This window comes from Elaeis guineensis, chromosome 8 (assembly GCF_000442705.2).
Source record: "Elaeis guineensis isolate ETL-2024a chromosome 8, EG11, whole genome shotgun sequence".
Taxonomy (NCBI): domain Eukaryota; kingdom Viridiplantae; phylum Streptophyta; class Magnoliopsida; order Arecales; family Arecaceae; genus Elaeis; species Elaeis guineensis.
The window spans coordinates 137,539,363-137,563,765 of NC_026000.2; the positions used below are offsets into that span (position 1 = coordinate 137,539,363).

At 38.5% G+C, this 24,403-nt stretch overlaps 1 long non-coding RNA gene across 1 annotated transcript; it reads left to right on the top strand.

Annotated features, from left to right (window-relative positions):
• Positions 1-18,638: 18,638 nt before the first annotated feature.
• LOC140851282 (uncharacterized) lies at positions 18,639-20,059 on the top strand. Its single transcript, XR_012134037.1, has 2 exons — positions 18,639-19,026; positions 19,184-20,059. It is a non-coding gene; the product is annotated as an uncharacterized lncRNA (long non-coding RNA).
• Positions 20,060-24,403: the final 4,344 nt, after the last annotated feature.

Below are 24,403 nucleotides of genomic sequence, written 5' to 3' on the forward strand. Positions count from 1 at the left end.
GAGCTCGCTTGCAGTCGGTGCTGTGGACGAAGCCCGGCTCCCGTAGGAGTCCGAGCGGAGTCTTCCTTACGGTTGCGAGGTCAGGCTCCCGTAGGAGTCCGGTCGGAATCTACCTGCAATTAAAGTCAGGGGCGAAGTCCGGCTCCTGTAGGAGTCCGGACGAAGCTTACCGGCAGTTGAAGTTGGCGACGGAGCCCGGCTCCTGTAGGAGTCCGGGCGGTGCTCGCTTGCAGTCGGTGCTGTGGACGAAGCCCGGCTCCCGTAGGAGTCCGGGCAGAGTCTTCCTTACGGTTGCGAGGTCAGGCTCCCGTAGGAGTCCGGTCGGAATCTACCTGCAATTAAAGTCAGGGGCGAAGTCTGGCTCCCGTAGGAGTTCGGACGAAGCTTACCGACAGTTGAAGTTGGTGACGGAGCCCGGCTCCCGTAGGAGTCCGGGCGGAGCTCGCTTGCAGTCGGTGCTGTGGACGAAGCCCGGCTCCCGTAGAAGTCCAGGCGGAGTCTTCCTTACGGTTGCGAGGTCAGGCTCCCGTAGGAGCCCGGTCGGAATCTACCTGCAATTAAAGTCAGGGGCGAAGTCCGGCTCCCGTAGGAGTCCGGACGAAGCTTACCAGCAGTTGACGTTGGTGATGGAGCCCGGCTCCCGTAGGAGTCCGGGGGGAGTTGATTTGTAGTCGAGGTTGGCGACTGAGCCCGGCTCCCGTAGGAGTCCGGGCGGGGCCTTCTTGCTGAGACTTCGGCTGAGGGTATTTTATACCCAACAGTAAAAATGCAGCTCGAAGCAAACAGAGAAGAAGAACATGTTCCACCATACTAGATCAGATGCTCTATCTTGTGCAGTGAAAGGGGGAGATGTTCATCTCATCTCAAAGGCTGCAATCGATCGTGATTGGAATGGTGACTGCATTGTCTACCGGCAGAGAGATGGTTGACTGGTTGTCCTTCCTCACAATGCGGTAATCCCGTCTCATTGAAGGTTTTAGAAAATGATATCTTCACTTGTATCTCTTAATTCCATATAATTGTAATGTAGGATTTGGTGCCTAGATTTAGATTTGCACCACTAGGTCTTGTGGATATGTTCAATGCCGGAGGAGCAGTTGATGGCCTCACATACCATATTTTGGGTGGTGCCGACATTTTAGAACTGGATTCCACTTTTGAAAGGGAGATGAATGGAGCCTTGTTGAGCTCAATGGAGAACAGAAGTGGTGATGCTGCGGCCTTGGCTTGCATGGAGGTCAAGGGATGTGGGAGATTAGGAGCTTACTCTTCAGCTGAAACGAGGAAGTGTATGTTGGACTCGGTTGATGTTGAGTTCTCTTATGATCCTTCTTCTGGGTTTCCGACTCTCCAGTTGGATAACATGCCAGATGGCAACAAGAGAGTTCACAGAGTAGTGATTGAACTGTAGTTAGATATTAGGTTACATTCTTCTGTTAGGGAGTGCATGTGCATTTCATTGGATTGATTAGGTTCGTTGGTCAGCAAGATTGATTGATTATTAGATTGCATTTAGGTATAAAATTCTCGCTTCTTCATTAACAATATTGAGTCATATTTTTTTCTTTGTAAATTAGAATATTCTCAACTCCAAATGAAGTGGTGAAGGAAGAAAGTTGTTGTTCTTTTGTGGACTGAAGAATAAGTCACTACTCCTATGCAACATGACTCTTCTCTGAACTTAAGTTGGTTTCCAACCCTACAGAACTTGGCGGACTGAACCGAGCTTCCAAGTCTAACTATCAAGGATGTCTTTGTTGGTCTTGATAATCAGAGGGAAGTATCACAAGTATCACAAGAACAACTATCCTAGATCAGCAGGCAGGCAATGACACATCCTTGGCTTGAAAATAATGTTTCTAACTCTCTATTATGATAGGAAGAATTTATGATCAAATATTTTCACCCCAAAAGATATTTATGAGCATTAAGTTTAAGCTGCCACAGTTGGCAGGTTTAGCTTGGTTTTTCCGGAAGAGTTTCTTCAATCATCTCATTAATATTGGCTCATGATGTATGTCTCAGTACTGGAACCTTGATAAATAGTATAGAGGGGTTTCCCTCCTTTTCTTTTGCTTAAAAAGAAAAAAAGGAAATGATAGAGAACTAATTGATAAGGATCTCTCCTCTTCCCTTTCTTTGTGTGAGTGCGTGCGCATGTGTATGTGTGCGCGCTTGCTAGGCTAGAGTAAGATCGATCGGATTTGGAGTTAGATCTGATGAGATCAAAACTTTATAATAAGAATTCTATATCATTGAATGTGATCTAATACCTCAAAATTACTTGCACACAAAAATATATTCAGAATTAGATAAATTAAACATAGGGATGGAAAGTTAATTTCAGAACACCAATTCATAATACTTGCATTTTACAATATTTATTTTTGGGTCCCTAACTCATCTCTCTTATAATTTATTTATAATGATCTAAAAAGGAGTTGATATCCTTTGCGGTGCATATTTTGTACTACAAAGGGTTGTACATATTTGGATATGCTATGTGTTGCCGATCTTGGAGATGTTGGCCTACCTTGTTTGGCATGCCAATTGTGTTTAGCATGCCATCAAGAAGGATGACAACTATCTATTTTTGAGATTGGCGGCCATAAAGGGTGACAACCATCTATTTCTAAGATTGACGGCGTGCTCTGTATAGTCGGCTGTGGCGAAGAACATGCATTGTAAAGGTTTTGGACTCCTCAAAAAGATCTCATCCTAGCCACCCGAACTACCTTCCATTGTCCAATCAACTGTGCTCACTTTCCTTACATGAGTGCCTATTTCTTAGAATTGGAGCCTCATATATGATGGTAAATGAAAGATTATTCACCATCGAGAAAGTTTTTGAAACCTAGAGGGAGTCATCAGATTGCTCCATAGATTGTGGATAGAAGGTGATAGATTTTTGATAGTAGAGTTGTGTGTTAAATATGATAAGGCATACTATTGAGAGGATAATAGCAAGTAGAGCTGTCAATTTGGATTGGACCCATCGGATTGGTCCCCCCGCCATGTAAATGGGACAGGTTGGATTTATATTTTAGCAACCTGTTTAAAAGCGGATCAAATGACCCGCCTCGTTTAAATCGGTGGGTCAGGGTGGGCTAATCCGTCTCTTTTTATTTACACACACAGATATATATATTTCAAAAGAGAATTCTAATGTTATTGAAGAGATAATTGATAAAGAAGAAGAAGAACATGAAGAATTCAATGATGAGGACCACAATAATGATATAGAGGATAATTTTTAGGGACTTTGATTTGTCTCCAAATTAGTTTGAAAATTAAAACTTAAAGTCTTTTAAGTTTGGATTGTATTAAATATTTAATTTAAATTTGATAATTTTATTTTATGATTCTAAGAATTGAGATGTAAAATTTTGATAGATTGATTTGAGTTCAAATTGAATATAAAATTTAATTTATATTACTGTTATAGATTTTTTTTTTGTCTTGAATTTTAGCGGGTTGGTCCGTTTAACCCGCGTCCAATGACGGGTCGGATCGGGTTAGGGTTTTTTCAATCCGTTAGTTAAACGGACCAGCTCGCTCCAATCCATTTAGAGATGGGTCGGGGCGGGTCAGGATGGGTCGGGACGGGCCGGCCCATCTTGACAGCTCTAATAGCAAGAATCTAGCATGCCCATTATTAAGAAAATATAATCTCCCGAGTCACTGTAGCAGCTTGTCTGACCACGTGTCCAGAAGGAGGCACTTTACTGGCACACACAGCTTTACTCTTGACTGGCCAGAGAAACTTGCCCCATGAGCACCAACGAAGAAATGTACCAATAGCATTGCCTAACTCGACCCAATCTTCTTCCCATGATTACCAATACATCAAGAACAATTCCCTTCAAAGCCCATGCCAAAGTTACTAAACAATTAGCAGCAGGAAGATGGTCTAGAAAGAGATGCCAGAGGAAAAGTTGCAGCTCGGAAAAGCAATTCAACTTCCAACACCAGTTTGCATTCATGTTAGGAAAGCAACAAGGAGAAATTGAGGGATATCTTAGCCTTCAGTAAGCAAGCATCTTCCAAGCAAAGCTTGGTATTCCAAGAGTATAAAAGAATAGGCAATAGTTATTGGCTCCTTTATACATTACATTGGTCGAACTTGATTTAACTATATTTCTATATTTCTTTCTTACATATGTTTTTCTTTTGGTTTTGAGTTGGAGAAGAGTCGTGAGCATCCTGCCTTCATATTGACATTGTGATCAAATTCACAAAGGAGAAATCTGAGCTGATCAACTTGAACCCTTGAAGCAATATAGGATCCAATCTAGCCTTCTAATCTGATGAAGTTGGGCCGAACATTCTGAATACTGATGAGGTGTGGGCCTCATATATAGGTGTTGTACCATACCACAGATATTCAGTAGCAAACTTCTGTTGAGTTCATTTGGGCCCATTGAAGCCTACTGGATCCTATGCTACTTTTTTCCTGTTAAGGAGTCGAAAGAAAAACTCAAAATTTTCTTCTCTTCAAAGATCCTTAATTTTTTTTATTTTTTTGAGTTTAGTCCTATATTAGAAAAGAGTAAAATTACCAATTCATTTATAAACCATCTTTCTTTACCCACCATTGCTTGGGGGGCCTTGGAGGGATGTGAATTTTATATTTCACCCATGCGCACCAGCCCAGCCCGACTTGGCTTGTACATGCGGGATGACATTCACCTTCCTAAGTGTTAGAACCATTATGGCTTGAACCCGACCTTTAAGCCTTAAGAACATCAAAACCAAGGGTAAGGAAAAAAGGATAGATTCCATAATCAGCTAAACCATGCTTTTATTAGAAGAAAAACCAACCTCAATCCAAACTTATGGTTAATATGGTAGAAGGTGAACCACCCACCTTTAGGTCCATATCCTTCACCTATAAAATCAGTAATTGGTGGTGGGACTCTGGTGCACAATATCCATGTTTGCCTCATAAAGCATCATTTTCCTCTTATCATGACTTAAATGGAGGAAGTGTGGTTATAAAAAATTGAATAATTGTTAAATTTTAAATAGTATAAATATCAACCTAAAGTTTACTTTAAGAAAAAGCATTATCCATTGAAATATACAGTATGTTCTTGATATGAGAAGAAATCTTATCAATGGATCTTTATTAGTATAATTAGGATAATAAAATTGTATTAGAGTTGAATAAGATTGTAATATGTAAAGGTAATATATTTATTAGAAAAAGATTTATATTTACAGGATTATTCAAACTCAATACAATTTTTCTTTCAATTAATAAAAATTCTTTTGCAAATCCTTCTTAATCAATTTTATTAAATTTTAAATCTTGTGATGGCATGGTAGAGTAGAGAATTTTAAATCCATTCAAAAGATATTCAATCTTAATTTTATCCCTAAATTTAAGATTGATCACAAATTTAAGTGTGAGATCTATGCTCAATCCAAATAAATTAGAAAACCTTTTAAATCCATCCCTCGTCAAGATACTCAACTTCTTGAATTAATTCATAGTGATGTTTGTGACTCTTATAGAAATCCAACCTGTGGAGATAGTTGTTATTTCATGATCTTTATAGAGGACCTCTTCAAATATTATTATTCTTACGTTTTAAAGATCAAAGATGAAGTATTCAATAAGTTTAAGGTTCTCAAAGCTGAGACTGAAAATCAAACTGAAAAGAAGAGCAAAATCTTAAGATCTGATCATAGAGGAAAGTACACTTCAAATGAATTTGCTATATTCTATGAAGAATATGGTATAATTCATAAAGTTATTGCTCCTTGCTTTTTTTAATCCAATGGTGTTGCTAAACAAAAGAATACAAGTCTTTTGGATATGATTAATGCCACGATGATTAGTTCTGGTGTTTGAAAATTTATGGGGAGAAGTTCTATTGACTTCTACTTTCATTCTTAATAAAATTTCATTAGAGGATAAAGAAATGACTCCCTATGAGTATTGGAAGGAATATATACCAAAGTTGAGTTATTTTCGAGTTTGGAGGTGCTTAGCTAAGGTTGTTGTTTTCTAAATCTAAGAGAAATAAAATCAGTCCTAACTCCTAAAATTGTTGATTCTATCTGTATTGATTATTGCTTTGATAGTGGTACCTATTGTTTCATCGTTATTCATTTTGATTTTATTGATATATCCAAATCGAATCTAGAGTTGTAATTGATTTTTGCAAAAAGAAACTTGTAAATTCAAAAATAAGTAGACATATAAAAGTGAGACAAAAGTCTATAAAAAAATAAAAAATCTATAGCATTATTTCTTTATTTTATGTAAAAACTGACAATAATCTTATAGATTGCCTTACTAAAAGCTTAAAAAGAACTAAGGACTTAGAGTCATCGAGAAAGGTGAGACTTAGCCTATAATGGACCTTTCAATAGTGGGAATCCAATATCTGTAATAGGAGATCTCTTGAAGAAGGTTCAATATGGTAATAACAAGCTGATTGGCTGACTAGAGAGCATATATTTTTATACATATAAGAATCTTTACTCCATTCTATCCATATAATGATCAATTCTCTGATGTAGATGTTAAGAAAGTGCATAGCTCTGAATGAGTTTCGAAGAGGTAATCTCTTTAAGATATGATTTTACACATATCTTTAGTGGGCTCATCTATATGAGAGCTTTTGTTTATGGCCATAGTTAGGGGACATGGGCAAATCCTAAGTGCTCTCATGAACAACAAAATAGTTATGCACGACCAATAATACGTAATCCCACGATAGAACTTTCTGTACTATATATGTGATAGTTGAAGTTTGGATCAAATAAACGTAGTTCAAGATCTGATTCATTTTGATTCGTTCGGATGAAAACTATCTGTATTAAGTGAGATTAAAACACTTTATCCATTATATAATATAAATACTCGGCAATAAAGTTTTAATTATATTGATATTAAATAATTAGTAATATTTTTTAAAAAAATTAAGTTTTGAGGGGGATTGTCAGGGAGTTGAAGAAAAAATTTAAAATTTTCTTTCCTCTAAAGATTCCTAATTTTTTTTTTTGAGTTTAGTCTCACATTGGAAAGGAAAGGGACAAAATTATTAATATATTTATAAACTATTTTTCCTAAATTACCTACCTTTGCTGGGGGGGGCTTTGGGGGGATATGGGATTTATATTTAACATGCATGTACCGAACCGACCTTGCTTGACTCGCACGTGCATGATGATATTTAATTATTTATTTTATTTTATTTTATCTTATTTTTTATTTTATTTTTTAACATATTTCTTTGTTGATCTGTCACTTTTCTTTGCGGTCAAATGGTGAAATGATCATTTATCCTAGATAGCCGTATTTTGTTTTGACCGATTGCGTTCCTTCAGAGTTTGTCGGTCAAATGGCCATTTGCATGCATTTGCTCACAGTCTATAAAAGATCACGAGTCCTAACCTATGGGGTATCTGAAAATTAGCAATTTTTTTTATTCTTTCTTCGAGAGTCTAGTATCTTGAGAACAGTTTCTCTTTTCATCGTTCTCTCTTTCTTTTTTTTGTTGCTGAGTATTAAAGAAGGACGGTCAACTCTCTTAAAAATCGTGCTCCAAGATTGGATATTCCAATCGTATCTTGGGGTAGAATTCTTGATGATACCGATATGAGGGCCGAAAATTTAACTTAGAATAATGCCTAGTATATTTTCATATATTTCTTTAAATTTTTGCTTCTTAAAATCTGTTGGCCCATCCAACTGGGCCTTCAGTAAGTCAAATTCTTTTCTCTTATCTTTATCATATAGCTTAAATAAATTCGAAGTATATCAAAACTATTACTTAAAATTAATCTTGGTTTGACAAAATTCTCTTCACAAAAATTCTTTGTAACATTTCCTCTTTCTTTCGTCATCCTCTTCTTCTTCTTTTTTTTTTATAAAAAAATTATTTATTTATTTATTTTATAAAAAATAATTTATTTTTTTATTTTTAAGTATAAAAAGAACTACACTGCTCTTTGTTGCTTTTTTTTTTTTTAATTCAGAAAATAAACCAATCTTTTTCATTACAACTTACAATAACAGCTAATCCATGCACACAATTCTTTAGAAGATCATCCGCTGCAACCTTTATCAATGTCGTATCTAGATGTCTAGGAAATGTGCTGATTCATAGATTATAGGTTTTTTTTAACTCTCATCTCTCATTACACTAGACGAGGACCGAACTTGCACATCAATGCTTAATCTAGGTGGTTTGCTTGCCCTGCTAGTTTATGGGATATTATGGATTACTTGGTCAGACCTGTATGACAAATGTGGAGGCCAAGGAAACTTGGCAGCTGACAGACTTGCTCACACTGCTTAGGTGAAAGGAACAGATCATAAGGATTAGTTTTGCAAAGTTTCCATTTTCTTCAAGCACAACTTATGTAGCACCCTCAGGATCTGGTGTCATACGGTGCAGTAAGAAAAAAAAAATAAAATAAAAAATATCATATAAATATATGGATCGTGCTCAAGCCTACCTCCATGGGGCATGCAAGCTTTACTATGAGAGAATAAAATAAAATCAATACAAGAAGAACTCACCACCCAATTTTTGTACAAGAGTCTCTCACAAAAAAGTCTTAAAACCCTCACAAAAACTCTTTAAAATCTCTGTTGAAGCCTTTCTGCATCTCCAAGACGTTATCAGCTCTCCAACGCAACAAACGGTTCGCCAATCGAAGTTATATAGACTCCAGAATCACAAAAATACTGTTTCAGTGGGAAACTAAGTCCCAATCAAACTTGGAATCATCCGTGACCGTCCGATCGTAACCGGCTCACACCAGAGCCATCTGATCACACAAAACAGGGCCACAGATCACCTGATCACACACGGATTTGCTCACAGCCGTCCGATTGCGACCAGCTATGTTATGGGCCATTCAATCGTGCACAAAAGTCTTTGAAGCGTGTGTGGACCGTGACTTCGGTCCACGGTGGTCCCATGGACCACCCAATGCGTCGCGGTCCATGGTGGACCACACAAGTGCTGGGCCTAGGACGCTTGTGCATGCTAGGTTGGCCCGTATGCTCGCCCGTGCCTGGGCCCGATCGTGCCTGGGCCGTGCACGCCCGCACTGGGCCGGTCCATGCACTGGGCCACGTGTGGCTGCATGCTGGGTGCATCTTCGTTGGGCTGGGCAGCATTCCATCGGTTCCCACCAGCTGCCGCCGCCTCGTGCACTGTGCTGTCCCTTCAGATTTTTTTTCGCATGTATTTTTCCATTTGGACTCCAATTGGGCTGTTTTTGGACTCGTTGGACTCCATTTTTCATCCTGGACCTCGCTGTGGGCTCAATGTGGATCGAATCTTGAGGTATATTTCTTAACAATTTCTACTTCGACTAGATATTTGGCCTCCATCTATCTTTGAGAGCCTGTGATCCGTTTCACCCCCACATTCTGGGGTATGCCTACTGTCTCATAGATGGGTAAATGTGGGAGTCAAACCAGGCCGCTCGATCCCACCTTCATCATGGGCTGTGTTCACTCTGACCAAAAATTTGCTCGGAATATCATCCTGTAGCAATAGGAATCTCATCCTGCGACGTCGCCTCTCATTCTCCCAAGTCTCCTGTCTAGTGCCTGATCCACCTCTATCTGGAGCTCCACTTCGCTCTGGGCTCTTGAAGCTCTACCTCGCACTGAGCTTCTCGTCAGATAGTAATATCTTATCATCCTCTTTTTCTCCTCCAGAATAATCCTATCGTCATGCAATACCTTCAAGATTCCTCCACCAGCTACTATCCTGTAGCCTCCAAATCCAGTCTGCTCAGTGAGATAAGATTTCACCTGAAATCGGATATGTATCGGATCTTCCCCAATCTCCTCACTGCACCATCATATGTCCTCCAGCTGACCGTTTTGATGCCTCTGATCGCACAGCTCGATCTATCTGGTAGATAAACAATACCCTCACTGTTCAGAAAATCAAACTGCTTCTCTCTACAACATACATGATAGGTGCATGCAGAATTTAAAATCCACTGCAGGAAAGAAGTAGATACCTTATCAGATATCTCCAAGACATCTCCTTCTGAATTGCTATTGACCGTCGCTGCAGTAGCTCTAGTCCGATCTCTGAGTTGAGAGCAATTTCTGGCTAGATGTCCCAACTCGTCACACTGGTAACATTTGATCTTGCTTAAGTCTCTCATCCTAGACTTTGACCGCCCTCGTCGCGATCTTCTGTCGCTTTGTCTACCACTTCCTACTCCTTCAGAAACCACCAAAGCTAAGCTGCCACCACCTGAGCTCGAAGCTGGGTTCTCCCTCTTGAGAACCTCGTTCTGGAGAATCGTTGCGGTAACCTCGTCCATTTTGATGGTACTCTTCCTTACTAGAAGAGCAGTTACCAAAGACTCATACGAAGGAAGAAGCGACGCTAGCAAGACCAGCGACCTGGTCTTCTCCTCAGCTTTCTCGCCAACGCTGAGGAGATCGGTGAGGATCTTCTGGAAGTGGCTGAGATGCTCCTATACACTCTATCCCTCAGTCATTCACAGCTGGTAGAACTGCTTCCAGAGAAAGAGAGTATTGGTGAGAGACTTCGCTATGTACAACTCTTCAAGTTTCGACCACAGCACCGTCGGAGAAGTCTCGTCAAGCACATAGATTACCACCTCATCCGCTAGGTACAAGCGGATCATACTCAACGCCTACATCTGAAGCCTCCTCCAATCTTGCACCTCCATAGTAGTCGGCTTCTCATCGCACAAGAGAGCATCGATCAATCCTTGCTGGATGAGCACGTCTTTCACCCTCGCCTGCCACAAGGAGAAATTATTCTTTCCATCAAATCAGTTGATCTCCACCTTGATTGTGCTTATCTTCTCTATCTTCTATCTCGATCACTATCGCTGCAACCTACACTCTGGCACCACCTTGCTCTGGTATCAACTGTAGCGCCCCCAGGATCCGGTGCTACACGGTGCAGTAGGAAGAAAGAAGAAACAAAATAAGAAACACAATATAAATATGTGGATCGGCCTCAAGCCTATCTCCATGGGGCGTGCAAGCTTCATTATGAGAGAATAAAATAAGATCAATACAAGAGGAACTCACCATTCAACCTTTGTATAAGAGTCTCTCATAAAAAAACTCCAAAACCCTCACAAAAGCTCTCTGAAACTTCTGTTGAAGCCTTTCTGCACCTCCAAGATGTTACCATCTCTCCAACGCAACAAACGGTTCGTCAATTGGAGTCATATAGACTCCAAAATTATAAAAATACTATTTCAGTAGGAAATGAGTCTCAATCAAGCCTGGAATCATCCTTGGCCGTCCGATCGTGATCGGCTCGCACCAGAGCCATCCGATTGTGCAAAATAGGGCCATAGATCACCTGATCACACTCGAATTCGCTCATAGCCGTCCGATTGCGATCGGCTGCATTCTGGATCGTCCGATCGTGCACAAAAGTCTCTGAACTGCACGTGGACCACGACTTCAATCCACAATAGTCCCATGGACCGCCCAGCGCATCACAGTCTATGGTGGATAGCACGAGTGCTGGGCTTGGGACGCCCGCGCGCTGTCCGCGTTGGGCTCGCTTGCGCCTGGGCCCGATCGTGCCTGAGCCACGCGTGCCCGTGCTGGGCCCGTCCGCACGCTGGGTCCCTCGCCGCCACATGCACCGTGTCATTGCTTCGAATCTTCTTTCGCATGTATTTTTTCCATTTGGACTCCGATTGAGTTGTTTTTGAGCTCGTTGGACTCCATTTTTCGTCCTGGACCTCGCTATGGGCTCAATGTAGACTGAATCTTGAGGCATATTTCTTAACAACTTATGTCTTCTGACATTCCCGAGTTGATAACTGACTTATGTTACCGGTGGCAGAGATGGTCATTTCCAAGTTGTATTAAAACCAAAAAAAAGAGAAAAAAATGCTAGCTAAGTCATTAAGATTTAAGAGGACAAAGAAAGAATGAGTGAGTTTAGTCATAGATGAGGTGTATACCTTTTAGCTAGGGATTGCTTGAAGACAATTTTAGTGGAGATTGTGGACCTTGCATGGTGTAACCCCTCAAAACATTTCTTAGCTGTAGCAAAGTTGACAATCCTGTCTGCTTCATGCGTCCTCATCAATAAACCAAACTCCTGCACGAGTCATGACTGGACCGTAGGCCACCACAGCCTTCAGAAAATGGGCACCAGTTTTTTCTCACTTCTTGGTGTCATCAACCGAGCCAGCAAAACAACCACCTTGAGGCAGTACCATGGAGTACATCTCTCCGGGAATTCTCAGGTGGCAAAAGAGAAAAGTATATGGTGGCAAATGCAATGGCCAATCCTCTGCCGATTCGAAATAGAGAACATCGCATCATCAAGTTACAATGCTCCCACAAAATTTGGTCTTATATCGGATTAATTAGTCCTCAAGGTCTCTCATGAAGCTTATCACAGTGATCATTTGCATAAGAATTTCACACTTGGCCCCAACGGTTCCATATTAAAGAGGCTGACAAACCTACTCCTGTTGCCATTCTAGGCCAGGGACCCTACTATATATGTGTTGAAGGACATGGTAGTTGGCCTTGGAAACATTGTACAATCATTTGAAGAGAGAAACTGATAGGATAGAATTTACATGATGTAAAGAATGCATGTCACGTCCTCTATGCGAGGGAAAGAAACAGAGAAAGAAACTGAAGATTACCTCATGATTTAGCTTTGGAAGTAACTCCGGTGGGAAGACAGGAGATTTTCTAATGAACATATGTGTATCCAAGTAGAAAACTCTTAATATATGACTTAGTCTATAGTCTGGTGGGGAGGTTAATCATTCCCAAAATATTTAGAGCCAGGTAATTCCGCTGCATGCACATGTGAACCCACTTATATCGAGTTGGGAAGTAGGCGATGTGCATAGGATGTGGATCTATAGGTACAACACCTCTCCTTAGCTTATGTTTTGGAAGGGATTCCAAGTTGGAGCCAATAAGATGTCAGTTCTCTCAAAGGATGTGGAGTTGGGTGGTTAAAACAAATCCACATTCACAAGCTTTGAATAAAAAGAGATATAGCAGCTTTCAATGTTAACTTCACTATGAGATGGTAGAGTCATTCTTGAAAACGAAGCCTTCAGAGGGTAGTTATACACCATCCCTGCAACTTTTCTTGTGTTAGACTTCTTTATTGCAGTGCCACTGCCTTTAAAGGATTTTTTTTTTTTGGAAAAAAAAAGGATAAAAATCCTAACTCATATAAGTGCAAGCGAATAAGTTTTGCTAACCAATGAGGATACGCATCTCTAAATACAATGATGAGACAATATTTTCAGAGGAGTTTTAGAGCTTCAGAGCCAACACAAAGCAGCTGCCACTTCCTTTCTTGCCCTTTGGATTGAACTTGATCAAAGAGAACAGGGCTTGATGTTTGGATGCCGCATCTATGTTGTTGTACCAACCTGTTATCAGCCAAAGGATGAACTAGAGATCCTAGTCTTCCTAGAGTTTATCACGAATATACTACATGCTACATTGTCCCTTAGTTCAAATAAGCTATATACCGGATATCATTTATAGCAATCCAAAACTTCATCAAAAAAAGACTAGTTGGAAGGTATTATTTAGATTTCTTAGGTTCGTATAAGTATCGAAGATCTATCTAATGCATAGCTGATGTAAGACCTCCTTCTTTTAGAGAAGGATGTTAGCATTGAATGATGCATCCCTAAATATTTCGACTTCAATGGTTTATCTTCCATCAGCTTGCCAAATTAACTACTGATCTTTGATTAGGCTCCATAGCTGGGAGTCGGATTAAAAACAGAAGTGCAAGATGGGGCGTAACCATGCATGGTGATGGCCAGCTTTACTTGTATGATGGGCAAGTGGTCCTCTTTGATATATGGTCAGATGAGGAACACGCCAATCCATAATTAAATGGCTTGTCCACTAAAGCATGAGCATCCATGTCGTGCTACATGACAAATATAGTTATCTTTCATTGTTCTGCCAACGTGCGCTAGCACAAGGGAGAATAAGGTGTGCTGTCCTTTATGCTATTGTACACATTAAGTGCGCCTTGGTGATTTTTTTTTTTTCTAGTCGGAAATCAACATTACCAAAGAATGAGATGGCTTTTTGGCTTCTTCCCACTCCTTTCTCTCCTGTCGTGTTCCTCCTGCCCCTCTTTTTGCATGTATGTATTTCTTAAATGTTAGAATTCTTTGTCTAACTAAGAAGTCCTTTCTTTCTTCTTTTTTCTTTTTTTTTTTTGATTTTTTTAAAAATATTTTATAGAAACTAAGAAGAACTAAAAGAAATCGATCAAAATAGAAGTTAAAAGAAAGGTTAGGATGTAGCTCCACAGATTTGCTTTTAGATGGGATGTCCTAAAGGGCTGCAGGTTGAGAAGATGCAACATGGCCAAATAATCGAACTTTTGGGTGAATTTGGTTCATTAAATAGGGAATATTAAGATTGTTATCTAGGTTGGCAATCAAGATGAAGGTGAAAGGGTGCATCAATTTATCAAGATAGAAGGAGAAAAGTGTTGAATGATTTTGCAAATGTTGAGATATTGAAACATTGACTCATGTAAAGTAATTTAGATAAAATCATATTATTGATTTTGATTTTTTTTTGAGAATAAACTGATTTTGGTATCTTCTATTGAAAGTGTTGCTCCTTGTCCCCGCTCCTACCTGAGATCGGACTGCCGAGGTGAGAATGTCCGAAGTGATGCTGTCGCTAGAGCTCTACCTGAATATCTGCAAAAAATCATCACCGTGATGTTCTCCGATGAAAATCTTCCGACGCCTAAGTCAGAAAATGGAGAACAATGAGAATAAAAAATTGAGAGTCGAGAGCTTACTTTGAGGATCTCTGTGCTCATTTATTTATAGTCGAAAGCTTAAGTCATGATTGTTTTCTAGATTTGGCGTATAGATTGATTCGAAGAAGTTATTTTCTTTTGTGGGAGACTCGATCGTGGAGGAATCTTTCTTTATCTAGACTTTTCCAATTTAGAAAGGAGGTGGGCTCTGTTGAAGAAGAACATAGCTCGATCATGGACGAGCTACAATAGCTCGTAGCTCGTCCATAGTTGAGTTGACATTCCAGATAAGGGCCGAGGACTGAAAACCACCACCGCTAGTCCGATGGGATGTACTCAGCAATAGTTCAGCCACTGCCCATCTTTCATAGTTCGGTCTGTGCGGAGGATGCATCTAGCCGAGACCAAGGTGAAGATTCACAATAAAAATCTCAACTAAAATGAAAATTATATATCATACAACTGCACCTACATTCATGCATGACCATACTGCATCATTTGATCCCCATAAGCAATGTTATTGAGAATAGGGCCTATATTTTCCTCACAGTAAACAGCCATATTTATCTTTCTACCAAAAAAAAAAAAAAAACAGCCATATTTATCAACCATGATACATAGGAGGATGCAAAAATCCCCATTTTGTTAAGCAAACATGTCTTTAATTTATCAACCGTGATTCCTTTTAGTTGGCTCATGTGACTTGTATAAGAACCATGACATAATTGGGAAAGACTTATGAGTATTGTGCAAAGGAAGGGGTATAATCTAAGTGCATGTCCATACAGCTGTGATGGTTTAGAATTCTTCTAATAGTTTAACTCTTAGTTACATAAATTAAGAGTGAGCTCGGGAGAAGATTTATGTAGACATGTGGCTATCTAGTGCAGCATTCAACGGGGATCCTTGTTACCGTGGCCAAACTCAAAAATGACGATTTTACTTGGAAACTACTATTTATACACACATCCTTTAAATTATTGAGTGGTTATTGTTGATTTGTCACATCACCTTTAATGTCCATTATACATATTAACTAGCCAAACATTTCTAGTTGGAATGCTGACCTAGTACAAGCCAGAACAAAGATATATTGAACACGTTAGCCAAGATATCCTGTTCTCCATTCATTTAGCCCAGCTACGAGAGAGTAATCATGGAGGCCTCCTACAAGCTAACATAAAGAAATGTTAAGCACATCTCACCCAAGCAATCATCTTCTTGTTTATTTAGCGCAATTAGAAGAGTATAATAATGGAGCCATCGAGATAGTAAATTAAGAAAGAGAGAAATGATGACCAACATTCATACATGGAAGCCATGAAAGGATTAAGAATAACATATATAATGGGGGCTAAGGTTGAGTCCGTTGCAAGGTATTAAATTAAGCAAATGATGACCAAGCTAGATCCAACATATTTCATGCCCTTTAAATCACTAAAATTTCAAACTTTTTTGAATAAAAATCTTTGACAAAAATATTCAGATTTTTTTTCAAACACAAAGGCACGTCTCTAAATTATTTTTCTTAGATTAATGAGTCCTAGAACATGCCACACTAGGCCAAGCTATGCACGCCATGCCACGACATAGTACAAACCTCCGAAGCAAAACATAGGCGTGTGGTTGTTGACAAATCAATCTCACATGACCCTAAATTTTTGTTGCGGTTGTTGGCAAATCAAATCGACAAACCCAGCTATTGGTGTCGGGCAGGAGACAATAAAATAATATTAAGCTTGGGAGTTACAAAATGTCTCTCGCAAACTCCTTTTTAACATGGAAAAATGTCACCTGGTGCTAGTTAATCATATAAATATGTCAAGCACTTCGCCAGATCCCATGATTGCACCGATCCTCTGATGCCATATTGGCATTGAGTTGTGGATATATACTCAGCTTAAAGATTTTATTGAATGATTAACACCATATGATGCAGCTGTAAAGATTTCTGAAACCTTCCATGATCAGCTATTATGTCTTTAATGAAAAATTTAAAATAATATTATTATTTAGTATTATTAAATAATTGAGATTTTTACACCTGGTAGAAAAGAAAATTATTTTTCATCTGGTGAACTATGACTTAACCAAAGAGCAAACAATGATACTAATTTATTATTACTACCTATTATTATTCTGTTGTAGTAGCTAGTGATACCTGTGGCAGCAGTCGACCGTTACTATTTTTATTATAAAAGTAAATAATGATTTGCTTTTTTTTTAAATAAAATAAGATAAAACGCGGTAGGGCGACAAACCGTTATAACGGCCGTTAATTAGTACCTGAGACCGGACCTCGAGGCGGGTGCTCCGCGCGCGCGGAACCACGGCGAAGTGTCTGCCACTTCCGCCCGACAACTCGACCTCCGTCCGAAATAAACGGAGTGAGATTTCACACCTCTCCTTCTCTCTCCTCATCTTTCTAAAATAAAAAGGGCAAAGTAGTGGGCCCCTGGCCCAACCCTCACATGCCCCCATGTGTTGGCCCGCTATGGTGGCTCTAACGTAACGTGGGAGGTGAGCAGATCCACCTAAAACCTTTGTTTATTCCTAATACATAGCAAATAATTGTTTATTAGTTAATTAATGGAACCAGAAAGGGTCTTGAATTAATTAATTAATTTATGCTTAAGTAATGGAAAAGGTTAATCGTGGGTCAGAGTGATGTCCCCCTTGCGGCCCACCGTCACCGTCTGATCCGGCTGCCGCGTTGGAGGTATCAACACCATCACATCCATGAGAGTATGGTTGTGTGTGCTGAGTTCCCGAGGGATCTGACAGCGTCCGACTTCCGCTGTGCACGGATTTCCGAGGTGCGAAGGTAGACAGAGAGAGAGAGAGAGAGAGTCTGTCTGGATATTTGTTCTGGGATGCAATGTGTTGTTTGTTGTCAAGAATAAATTCTAAATTCCTTCAGTGTGCTGGCCTCATGCATCTTCTTCTCATGTACATGAATTATTTAGAATTCTAGTTTTGCAGCTCATTAATGATACAGTTTCCCACTAATGTTTGAGCAAGATCCATGTCCACTTGACATCATTAGCAGTGGATGTGCAATTGTTTCACTTATATCAGAATTGTTCAATGGATCGGATTAGATCAAGTTTGTTTTCAAGTCATTTTCAAGTGGAGTCCATATTTTGTTGAACAAGATTGAATCTAATTATTTAGATCTGGATCGATTCGAATTTGATCTAAGTTAGAATTAACTATATAATCTACACCTAATTCTCAAGCTTGATTACGTCTTATCTCTAAGTTTTGTTCGAATAGAATCTTGATTTAGCAAACTAGGTTTTCTGAGCAAGGTTTTCTACTGAAGTTTGATTGGATGATCGACTAGGTGTTTGACATTCGTACCTGATTGGATTAGGATATTATGCGGGTGTAGGACCAAAAAACACAACTCGCATGTTTATACCTTGGGTTGGGTTAGGTCCGATTTGGATTGGATTGGATGAAAATTGTATCTGAATGCACTTTTTACCTAGTACTAAGAGAATTTATAATTTCATAATTAATGTTTTGCAGGACAAAATGTGCTCTGCTGTAATGTTGTATAAATGTGCAGGCTCACATGAGAACATGCTGGATTTATTTATGTGGCCTCCACTCAGCATCAGCCACAACCAAGAAACCACACTCTGAACTCGATAATGCACATAAAAAAAGTTGTAATGTCGGCATTCCATTACTAAACTCTTCAAATTGATGACCCAAAAGTCTTCCATCACCTTTCCAACGCTGTAACTTTTTTCTTAATTTCTTTTCCTTGAAGAAGGCTCTATGGGTGTAGTATATGCCTTCTTTTTTATTTTTATAGGAAGAAAAGGGGAGGTGAGTTCGGTTCTGGCCTAAATTCTTCTCGGGATTGGTTCCTCAGTTTTCACCCAACCCTACGCCCCCCTTCCCCCTGCCTCTCCTCACCTATAAATAGACCTCTTCTCTTCCCTTCGTCTCAGCCCTGTGCAACCTTAGCCTTGAGCCATACCTTTCTGTTCTTCCTCCATTTCTCATCATCTCTCTCTCTCTCTCTCTCTCTCTCTATCTTTCTATCTGTCTATATGGCCCTCTTTGTAGTCTTCCACAGCTTTCTTGAACTGCATCCATCCTTGCATGCTAGGGGCTTTGAATTGCAGTTCAATAAAGCTGTGGGAAATTACAGAGAGAGACCAAAAAGGAAGAACTATATGTTATTCTGAAGTTCTGAAGGCTAGCGGTTCTATTCATCTATTCAGAAGTAGTATGTTACATGCTCCTCTGTCTCTCTCTCTCACACACATCTTATATTTCTTTCAGATCCGTGTTAGGGAGAATTCCAAACACATGTTGGAATCAAACAATTATTAGATCTCATCTCATCTTTTGTTCCATGAGTCCTTGGATGGGCTTGTGTGCAGTTCTGGATGTTTTGTCTTGTTGAAGGATGGGGGCATCTCTTTCACCATGAATGAGTTGAAGGATGGGGGCATCTCTTTCATCATGAATGAAAAGATGCCCTCATGATGAAGCTTCAAATCGGAACCTCTTCTTTCCTTTCCAAATTCTAACTATTCTTCTTGCTCCCTAAACTTCATCTGCAGCTGATGGGAATTTTTTCATGGATTTGTCTTTTGGGAGAGTTCATCTTCCATCTGTACCATTGAGGTAAAGATAGATTTCCTAAAATAGCCATACAATCACGTCCATGCAGCAGTGTAATGACCTTTTTTACTTTCTTTCTGTGTCTTGTTTTTTTGCGCGAGCGCGTGTAATAAATAGTATTTACTCACATGGATTCCTGTCTTCTTACACAGTTATAACTCTTGGACTATCTGATGGTTTTAACCATCTAATCAAGCTATCAAAGAGAAGAATCCCAAACCAGATATCTCCTAAGAAATCATGTGGAATATGGCACATCCGTCTCTCTTTCAACAATGAAGCAAGATGATCCATTTTCCCTCTCCCTTGTTTTTGATACAGAAGTACCTATTGGCATTCTTAAGCACAAAAGAGTTTGTAACCAATATATACTAGTTAAAAGTTTTGTGAAATCTAAATGCTTAAATGTGTATCAAGGGAGAACGTTCTTCAAATTTTCACCTACTTGAGCCCATGTATTGAAAATTTGGGACATTGTTTGGTGGCTCAAAGTGTATGGAAGGCAGCTAAGCATGCTAAAACAACATAATGGCCAAGTTGGGATGCTACAAGGATTGTTTTGGTTCAGAATGGATCTTGACAACGAAATCAGCATATAAAATGCACGACATCTGTGGCAAGCTTGCCATGTATATCCATGTCATTACAAGCCTGTGGTAAGAAAGGTTTGTTATAGTATTGAACTAAGAAAAGCAGAAAGCTTTCCTAGATCTATCTCCGGGGCCACTATCCAAGAATACTCTCTCCATAGAGAAACTATTGAAAAGAATATTGGGTCATTCTGAGACCTGCTTTATTAGTAGGTAGGTTTTCTTTTTGATTTCAACTGCTTCACTTTGGAGAGCTATATATGTCATGATAAATAACATTAGCTAGCCCTTAGTCAACTAAGTACTTCTCAAGCAAGAAAACAAAACTAAGTCGAAAGATAAATAGATAAATCAACTAAGTGATTCAAAATCACAAAGAACATACTATTCATCAGAAATAAGATATCAATCCCAACTGATCGTATCGATATTACACCCCTTCTAGATAAGAAACAAGAAAAAGTATCTTGGAGTTATGTAGAACTCGGAGAGGGCAAACAAGCAAACATATTCATTTTCCTTTTCACTGTATCACTGGTTCAAAGAAAAGGCGAGGAGAAAGGAAAGTAATGCGCATTATGTTCCATGAGAAATGGTTTTGAAGAGCTAGCTAGTAAAATAGTGAATGATAGATTGATACAAAAAGTAATTAGTGAAAATTACATGAAGGAAAGCGAGCAAGTTAAATGATTTTTTCTTCATTTCTCTTCTAAAACATGCATTTCTTTAGTAAGAAAAATTTTGTACTGGAGAATCGAATGAGTTTTCGCAACGGATGTTTTCATAATTTGTCCTAAAGAACTGTATCCTTCAATTTTTTTTTTTAGTTTTTTAATTCCTCTTTTAACAAAGTATGGTTCATAAAAAAAAAAAAAAAAAATCATGATACAAATTTATGAGCCACTCTTGTCAAAAGAGGATGTTTTTTCAAAAAAAAAGAGAGAGAAAAAAAAAAAAAAAAAAAAAAAAACAATAAGCTTTGCTATGAATGCTCTCCTTGTGGCACTGATAATTCTCTCTCTCTTGTTCATGCACCTTTGTGCTGCTTCTCTAGACATGTTTTTACCACATCTAGTAGGCCCTTGATGACCGAGGTTGAGCTGACACAAGCTTGATTCATGTCCAATCCAGCACGACCCTTTGCCATCAGTAAGAAACATGAGGCTTGCAGTAGCTTAACTAGTTGGTTTTTTTAAAAGGTTCCTCTCCAATCCGCCAAGAGACATTGGTTGCAGCAGGCTGGACTTAATTAGTTGTCATAGGTTCTCCCAATCATTTATGTGCTTTGAAATCTCAAGCATATGCTAGATGGCTGGTGGATAAATTAAGATATGGTTGATTTCACTGATTCTAAAACTCTTGTACTAGCACCTATCATGATAAAACTTCAAGCAGCAAACATATTATTTTATCTACCATAGAGGTCGAGTATGTTCAACAATCTAACTAAACATTTTATAAGACTAGATTTTTTTTAGCACTTTTTGATGAAGAGATTCATAATAAAAATTTGGGCTAAACCAACCGAGTCATATCTTTCTTTCTTTCTTTTTTTTTTTCTCCTGGGGTTATCTTAACATGAATTATGTTGTGACAAGTAGAAAGAATAACAAAACAAGAAAATAATAAGAGTACATAATATTTATGTGGTTCAGTCTATTAACCTATGTCAATGAGTAGAAAAATGCAAAAGTTCTAATAAAAAAAATTGAAAATTACATAGCATAAGATTTCCTCACAAAACTTAGCCTCCATCATATCTGATCTTTAGAACACTCAACTATCTTATTCTTTGTATGATTACAAAAGAGATATATATATATATATATATATATATAATAGAGTAAGTTGATTTGGACCCGAACTAGTGTCCTATAATAATTAGATTAGCACCATTGGCTAACTATTCATATGACTCAAATAGGATATGCATGCCAATGGACAGAATTTTTTCCCCTGCTCTACTTGGTTTGCTCATTACATTCTATTTCCCTTGCTTTGGTCTAGGAAAACATCTTTTTTTTTTTTTTAACCTTTCTAGAGCGTGTAAACTCGAGACATATTCAACAAACCAAAATTTAGCTTCATTCAATATCTAAGTATCCGTAAATTTTAAATGTTTTGGAGTATGACTTGTTGCTCTTAGCAAGTCCGTGTACGCTGAAATGAGTGGATCAAATATAATCACAAAAAATTTACCTAAGAAGAAGCTTAATTATATCTTTATGACCATGGTCAGTTTGGTTTTGGTGAAGCCTCCTCATAAGCTGAGAGGGGGAGAAATTTGGGTTATCCCTTCTTATAAGAAGAGGGTCTGCAAGCGTTTATTTTTGGGCTGAAATAATTTACCTAACTTGAAATAATGGCATTGCTAAGAATTTAATAATTTTCTTAAAACCCTTTAAAAGCCCTCCCGGTGAGTTATCTTCCAGGAACTACTTAGTTGCGCCATTGTCTCGGGAGGAGATTTCTTTAAACAAGGAAGCTGGAGGAAGAAGGTCTGCTACTGGCTTTGTTAATCCTTCGCCACAAATCAGCGAACATGCGCGACATCCAGTTATCCAGAGGCATCAGTGGAAAGGCTTTTGAGGCTTATTTATGTGATTATCCTTTGCATTATAGTGATCTCCATTATATGCCAAAAATTATGTTTTCTTGCAGCTGGATATCCTCTTACTTGGTTTAGATATCAAAGATCATTAAGCACCAAGAAGAACATTTCTTGGTATTGGAACTTCTAACATGATCTAGAGTGTGGGAAAGTTTAGTCCCACTTTTTGGAGACGGTGGATGGTTGAGTTGGGTATGTCTCTTACTGGTTATTTGTGGGAAAAAGAACTCAAGATCTGCCATGTTGCGCTTCCTCTACTTATGATTGTGGTTTGTCATTTTAGAAGTTTATTTGCATTGTTTTTTCATGTACAAGAGATAGATATTATTTTGCTACAAGTTCAGGTACATTTGAATGTGAAGATCTAGGCTTAGTTTTATCCTTTGGACACTCAGTGGTTGCACAATTTCGTTTCTTTATCAAACAAATTAAAGTTGGGTTGCATAATTTCCTGTCCTAAAAGTTAATGCGGATCTGTTGAGGACAATATTGATGAAGCACTCACTAGATGATCAGAGAAATTTTTTATGCACCGCAGACAGTATAAAAAATTCGACATGAAACGTACCATCTTATCCGATTGATTCACGTAGTCAGTTTCTCAATGCACATTTAGTGCCGGCAGATTGATTTTTTCGTTTTAAAATTTTGTATGATAAAAATATTTTTTTTAAAAATTATGATATATATTTTTAAAAAATTATAATATTTGTTTATAAAAATTATGATATCCTCGATCTCATTATTTAATGATAATCATGGATTCCTGCATATTATGAACACGGCACTGTAAATGATCTTGAGTTTTTTTGATCCACCTCCTGTTTCAAATAGGTGGAGGATGTGTGGTTCCTTCTCTCCTACGGATCCTATGGACGAGGCCCCCGACCGGTCCTGATCACCTGAACCATGGCCGGCCCGGCAGTGGTGGTCCTCAATCTCAACCTCTAGGGTACGATGTAACATGAGCTTTGGTGCAGGTCTGTCATGGATGGATGTGCCCAAAAAATATCTATGGGCCTTGTCACCGTCCCTGGCCGGAAACAAATGGACGATGGAGAGCCTGAAATAAGGACTGCACAATTGCAACAAATTAGAAATGTTTGCATCCCTGATCATCCATGAAACAATCTCCTTATTAATTATTTCCTCAATTTTTAGGTTTATGTATTAGTTCCTAAAGTTGTATAATATGTTTTATTTAGATCGCATTAAGTTGTGAATTGATCAAAATATCCAGGTTATGCCACAGCAAAATTATACCAAGATATTTTGCACATCATTCCCCACTACAATAAATTAAGATATTAATGATGACATTTTTGCCATCGCTAATATTTCTATTAGCGATGGTGTTACCGATGGCAAAAATTCTATCACCGCAAAATTTTTTTTATTTATTAAAATTATTTGGAACGACGAAAAAAATATTAGCGACGGCAATTACCGTCTCTAATAATCATTAACGACGACATTCGTCATCGCAAAAAATATTATTTTTTATTTATTATAATTATTAGTGACAGCGAAAAGAGTATTAGCGACGGCAACTATTGTCTCTAATAATCATTAGCTATAGTTATTAGCGACGGTATTTTCCATCGTAAAAAATAAAATTTTTTATTATTAAAATTATTAGCGACGGTAGGAAGAGTATTAGCGACGGTAATTGCTGTCGCTAATACTCAATGCAGAATATAATTATTTTTTTATTTTTTTAAAATATAATATAATTTTAAAATTTAAAGTTCATCTTCACCGTCTAAATAATTATC